The following is a 6,989-nucleotide window of genomic DNA, read 5'->3' on the forward strand; positions in this document are numbered from 1 at the left end:
TAAATACAAATTTAAAGGGGTAACCATGATAAAAGATGCTGGCCGAGAGAAAAATCATTTAAAATTTACAACAGAGACGAGATGGATCAACCAACCTAACCATTCTTTTATAGTTGGCCTTGTGCCTTAGTTTCTTGTTCATTTTCCCAATTGTATTTTTCTTCCTGTGAATAAAAAATTAATATCTCAAAGTGTAGTATCCATCAACTCCACATATAAGACCTTGGTCAATGTAGGGGCAACCCCTCAACACAATTGTCACTATCCATCTCCCCTACTCCCCGGGGAGCTGGTCCCCATTTCCCTTTCACTCCTCACATTAAAATTCGGCCTTGTGCCTAATTTGTTCGGTGGGGGAGCAAATAAATATCCTTTTCTTGGCCTTCGGGCTGGGATCAAAGTGTAGTATCTGTCCGGCAGATACTTCAAGCAAATACCATATCTAGGGGGCAACCCCACATATAAGACCTTGGTCAATGTAGGGACAACTCTTCATACCAATTGTCACTATCCAGCTCCCCTACTCCCCGGGGAGCTGGTCCCTATTTCCTCTTCACTACTCACATTAAAAATCGGCCTTGTGCCTAATTTGCTCGGTGGGGGAGCAAATAAATACCCTTTTCTTGGCCTTTTGTCCAAGATCAAAGTGTAGTATCTGTTCTTACTACATGCTGTACTTATGTTTGTAACTTTGTGATATAAAGTGCGCGATCACTTTTCTGTATTAATTTAATGTAAAATGATCACCCACTTTACAACCAGTCAGTCTCAAAGCCATTCAAGTCATTCTCCAGATCATTCAAGTTGTTTTTGAAGGATTCCACTTATTTTTTAAGCATTCAAGTCATTCTTAAGGTCATTCAATTAATCCTTAAGTTCATTAAAGCCATTCTAAGTCATTTACTTTTTATTTATTTAAGTCATTTCAGCCCATTTTCCGGTCATTTTAGTTTCTCTTTAAGAATTTCATGTCAATCCTACATTCACGCAGTCATTCATTACACGAGAGCACGCGACTAATGGCTATCGGCCTTGTTATAAGAAAAGAGACGTTGCTGGTTCTTCTGGATTCTATTGTTGGTTTCTCGACTGATTCACTCTTTAAAAATGGTATGGTGTTGTTTATCCACCATATTTCAGGAATAGTTGGACTCTCCCAACGACTATAAATAGTTGGACTCTCCCAACAACATACTAGTTAAGGATCCGATCTTGACAATTAGTTTGTCAGAAACTGGTCGATGTAGGTGTCCTTTCATCTATCGGGCTGAGGTATTAGATCTGGATAATTCTAAGAAATCAACCGTCTCACGCCTTGCCTCTCCTCTTTAGGATAGGGTAAGCTTATGGAATATTGCCTGATGCACCCCGAATGGAAAATGCCGAGGCTATTTTAGGAAGCCAGGTCGCCCCTTCTTTAGGAGCGCTGGCTTGATTCATCCCCACCGTTCGGCCTTGTGTTACATCTTTCTGTGATGAGAATGAAGCAGATACCGTCATTAATGGCAGTCATAGTAACTGTATCAGACGTAGACTTTCTGTAAATACTATTCTGTACGTCTGTAAATAGACTTTTGTAAATATATCGGTGTTGTCCCTTAAGATAGCAACGAAATATTCACAGCAAATTTGTTCCTTAATTGTGTATCTAAAATAAAACAGAATTTCCATGAAAATAGTTTTTTTTCCAAGAACTTACTATCTTCGATACAGAATACCACGGGTCTGCTTCCTCGTAGACTACAGCATGCTCATCTTTCAGTCTAATTTCAACAAACATCTGTTGAGTTGTCATTTGGAGCAATCATATTCTACCATTCCATTTATCGTTTTCAATTCTCTTGCCGCATTCTTCATATTGCCTCTGAGATGGGTATATATGCTGATGACACCACACTTTATAGCAGGCACGACAGGAAAACAAATGAACACATACTTAAAGGATGACTTCCAATCTGTAGTGGAATGGGGACAAAAATGGATGGTCACGTTCAATGCCGCCAAGACTAAACTAGTTTCATTCAATAATTACAAGAAACCTTCTCTACCACCTATAGCAATGGCCAACGGTTCTTTATCTGAGAGTACATCTTTTAAACTCCTTAGCCTAACGTTCACAGGAAACATGAGTTGGAACAATTACATTGAAGGCATTGCCAGGGCCGCTTCAAGGAAGGTGGGCTCTCTCTACCGTGCTAGAAAACAACAAACACCCGAAAGTATTCTGCACCTCTATAAGGCCACCATTCGCCCATGTATGGAGTATTGCTGTCATATTTGGGCTGGTGCATCTGCTACTAGTCTCTCGGTCCTTGACAAGGTTCAAAAGAGAGTCGCCAATCTGATAGACCCTGAATTGGCATCTAAGCTTCAGTCTCTGTCCCAACGACGAAACGTTGCATCCCTCTGCCTGTTCTACAAGTATTTTAATGGTGAATGCTCTGACGAACTGCAGACACTTGTGCCCCCACGACGTGAACACCCTCGACAAACCCAACAGGCAGCTAAATCACAGCCCCACAGTCTAGAGATCCCTAGATGTAAAAGATCTTTCTACTCCAGTAGTTTATTCCCCAGAACCGCTAGACTCTGGAATTCCATTCCAGGTCCCTGCTTCCCCAACTGTACTGACATCTTGCTGCCCAAATCCCTACATAGTACCCCAGTAGTTGTTACCCCTGATAGTAGCCCCCTTCACTAAAGTGGCAATGTGCCTTGTTTGGGGTGAAAATGTAAAAAAAAAAAAAAAAATCCAACAGTTAATGTCATTAACCCTTATGATCGCTCTACTATTGGTATCGGTAGGTAGTGATTACTCTTTAGTACAAAGAAAGAACTTCCCATCTGAGGGGCACCTTGGAATTCCCTTCCTGTTTCTTGCTTCCCTGATTGTTGTAACCTGCAGACGTTTCAATGTAATGTGAACATACATCTCTCTGCTCAACTCTCCATAGTTACCAATGAATCGTGTCTAAGAGGGGACTGTGGAGAGTTAATCAAATGTACTCTGATGAAACCATTACGCTTGTGCCTCTATGACGTGCATACTTTTGACTAACCCGATAAAAAGCAAAATCCCACCCTTAAATTGTAGACATGTCGGAAAACTTTATACTCTAATAGCTTATTTCCGCAAACTGATAGATTTGGAAATCCCTCCCGGGTTCCTGGCTTCCCTGATAGTACTTTGCAGATTTCCACTATTTTTGACCATTGTTACAAATCATGTTGTGTTATAGCAATATCCGTTTACCATAGAAGTTTTGCTGTTAACAACTGAAATGTGAGTGACAATAAACAACATCAGTAGTTCAGTTTTTTTCTTGCGGCGTCTCGACTGTGCTTTTCCTTTCTATACTTTAAGAACATTCACAAATATTTTCCATGGTCATTGCGTGTTTTTGAGAGGTTACAGTGGTTTAACGACACGGACTGAGAACCGGGCTGTTCTAGGTTCAAATCCAGTTCGTTCTACAAAATCATTTACACGTAAAATGTTGCAAGCTTTACGTGCCCGTAATCACCGATGTCTTTCGAGAAAGAATTCTGACTAGAAAAATATCATGGAACTCAATACAAAAAATAGAATCTTCGGATTCATAGGATATGATGATGACTGCATGTTTTTAATGAGGCAGGAAAGCGGCGTCATATTCAAGAATTTTGTTTGTTCGAATCTCGCTAGATACAGCCACTCTGATGAGTCGTAGACGACGAAATACGTGTCAGTGGATAATTACATTTTAAAAATAATATATATACCGCTCCCCATGTGGGGGTACCAAATTGGTTAAAAGGGAAAGTTGTTCCCAACTCGCATTTATGTAAAAATGCACTTTCGTAAATAATTGAATTCATTCAAAACATATCGCTAAAATCAAAACAAAACAATATATATATATATATATATATATATATATATATATATATATATATATATATATATATATATATATATATATATATACAGGAACCGTTACAGTTCCGTTGGTTTTGTCTTAGTATATTCATGTACTTACTTACAAAGTCCTATTCGATTTACACTCAACTGCTTTTGTTAATAACACCTGGTTGTGTTGGCTGATTTCCGCACTGGAGGATTTTTCTTTATATTTCGATTTTTTTTATCAGTGCCGTATTTATTTTATGGAATAAGTTTTTGATTATGATTTCTCCTGACCCTTTTCCAGTGTTTTAACTATCTCTAGTGCGCCTACCATTACTGGTATCACTATAATCATGACACCAAATAGACATTAAATAGGAGATATAGATACAGACACATCTATCTATACACACAAATACAATACATATAGTAAATTATGAAAATACATTTTCATAATTTGCTGCCTAGCTCTGTTCACATATTAATCACTGTTGAATACTTCAAATCGATAATAAAATATATTCCATAATGGGACCGACTATTTTCTTAGATGAGTTAAAGGACATTCTAATTTAACATCCAAATCTGACCCCCAAGACCGACATGGGCAGGGAATATGTGCCTACATAAGAGATGGCTTTCCATCTGGTAGGAATATCTCCAGAGAAGACCCTAAATTTCCTTTATATGTGCTTTCAGATTGCACTTGTTCACAACACTACGTTAATATTTCCCTCTCTATCGCCCTCGTAACAATGGAGCACTATGTTTAAGAGCATGTCTGAGAAAATTGACCACATCCTGTCTGTCCATCCTTCGGATAACATTCACATCTGTGGAAGCTTCAATGTTCACAATGTGGAATAGTTAGCCCACTCAAAGAAGACATATGATGAGGAGAGGTTCTTTCACGATTTCTTTGTTGCTTATGACCTAATTCAGATTGTTCACGAACCCACCCGTGTGCCCGACACTGATGACCAGTATGCAAGTATCGTAGACTTTTTATCATAACTTGCCCTGAGCTATGATCATCTTCCGTTCTGTCTTTACTGAGATCTTTCGACCACTTGGTTGTCTCCATTAAAATAAAACAAAATGTAATAAGTCCTCAGACATACCTCTCGATTGTACAGTATATCAATATACTATGGCTGACTAGGATAGCTTTCGTACATTTGTATCAAGTCCATCTCTACGTTCCATGTTTAAAAAGAATGTGTCCTTTATAGTATAAAACCTGACATCCTGTCTAATTGTAAGTATAAATCGCTTCATACCCTCCAAAAATTCTAGCAAAACCCTAACAGCCATCCGTGATTCTCTCCAGAATGTGCTGCTACCATTACACACAGAAATCACTATTTCCATTGCTTCTCAACGTAACAGATGTACAAAAGCCGTCCCCATGACTGCCAGCAACCACTGTAAAATAGTAATAAAGAACGCGAGAGAAGTGTATGCTCAGCCCGTCAAGTTCAAAGTAGCTGAATAGCTGCTTGATTACGACCAATTTTGGCAAATACGAAATAGGGCCCTGCAATTCTATATCTGTATAAAAGCCAAGTACGTTCAAGGATGGAGTACTTCTCCCACATCTGTGCTGGAGCTGCTAAAAACAGCCTATCCTGCCTTGACAGAGTACAAAATAGACTTCGTGGCTTAGTGGGGGATGCCTTTTTCTCTTCCCTGCAACCCCTCTCCCACAGAAGAGACGTTGCGAGCCTGTCTTTGTTTATCGTTATTTCCATGGCAAGTGCTCGTCCGAGCTCCAATATCTCGCCCCCCTCGCCGATCTCTCACGAAAAACACCCGTCTATCTGAAACCACTGCCAGTAATTTTCCCCACTCTTTGTCGGTGCCTAAATCCAAGCGTAGATTCCATGAACAAAACTTCTTTCTTAGAACTCTCTTCCATTTGCCTGTTTTCCACCTGATTACAACTTGGATGTCTTCAAGTACAACACAAACAAATTCCTGATGAATCGCCCCCTTAAGTAAGACACTTTATCAAATCTCCAATAACGATTACTACGATACTATCTTATTGATTACTGTACTCGCAATAACTCTTACTCCCGAGTGGCTTCCGGGCCTTGATAAGTGGTGACCTCCACGTAAAAAAGAATGAATAAAAGCGTGTGATCTATCCCAACCATTATCAATGGACCTTAGGTAATCTCATCAGCATCGCACAAAGCTAAACTTCTTTGCCAAAAACTTTGCAGCTAATTCTACCTATGCTATCGGGGCAGGCAACTCACCCCCGTATTTCCTCTTGTGTCGGAAAACACGCTATGCGACATAAAAAATATCTGTGCATGATGATGCCAAGCTAATCGAAAACCGAGATTCCAGTCAAAGAACTGCCCCGACGGCATTCCTATTATAGTGCTCAAAAACTTCAACCAGAACTAGCTCCTATACTTACAAAGCTGTTTATGTGTAGTCTTAAAGAGAAATGCTGTATAGTCTTAAAGAAAAATTCCCAACAAACTGGAAAACCTCATCAGTATTTCCACTATGTAAAAATTCAGGTAATCGGTCATCTCCCTCTCAATACAGACCAATCAGTCTCCTGTGCGCCATGAGTAAGTTGCTGGAATCTGTGCTAAATAGAGAAGAATAGAGAACCATCTCGGAAAATATAACCTCCTCAATGACATTCTATATGGTTTCCGTTCTGCTAGATCTACAGTAGATGTGCTAACAGTTGTATCTTATAGGATTAGTGGATCTCTCGACAGAGCCTTCCTTTCTAGGGCAATTGCCATTGACATATTACAGGCTTTTGATTGGGAATGGCATAAAATCTCCAGCTGGAAATGTCTTTTCAATTATTAAATAATTTCTCTCTGATAGATTCATAAGAGTAGTGGTTGATGTGCAGAAATCAAAAGCTCACAGTATTAATGCTGGAGTCCCTCAGCGGTCTCTCCTGGGCCCAACTCTTCCTGATCTACATAAATGATCTCCAAAATCATATCCTAAGATCATTTGTAGACATTTATGCTGACGACACTACCATCTATGGCAACACTTCTAAGGCCGTAAACGACCAAGTTCTTTCTGACTTTCTCTCTCTACTGATCTTTATCACGTG

General features: G+C 39.5%; 1 pseudogene; it reads left to right on the top strand.

Annotated features, from left to right (window-relative positions):
• The first annotated feature begins 614 nt into the window (after positions 1-614).
• Positions 615-752, top strand: LOC145286756 (U2 spliceosomal RNA; annotated as a pseudogene).
• The last annotated feature ends 6,237 nt before the right edge of the window (positions 753-6,989 follow it).

The sequence above is a fragment of the Euprymna scolopes genome, chromosome 10 (genome assembly GCF_053919585.1).
Source record: "Euprymna scolopes isolate OS-2025 chromosome 10, ASM5391958v1, whole genome shotgun sequence".
Lineage (NCBI taxonomy): Eukaryota > Metazoa > Mollusca > Cephalopoda > Sepiida > Sepiolidae > Euprymna > Euprymna scolopes.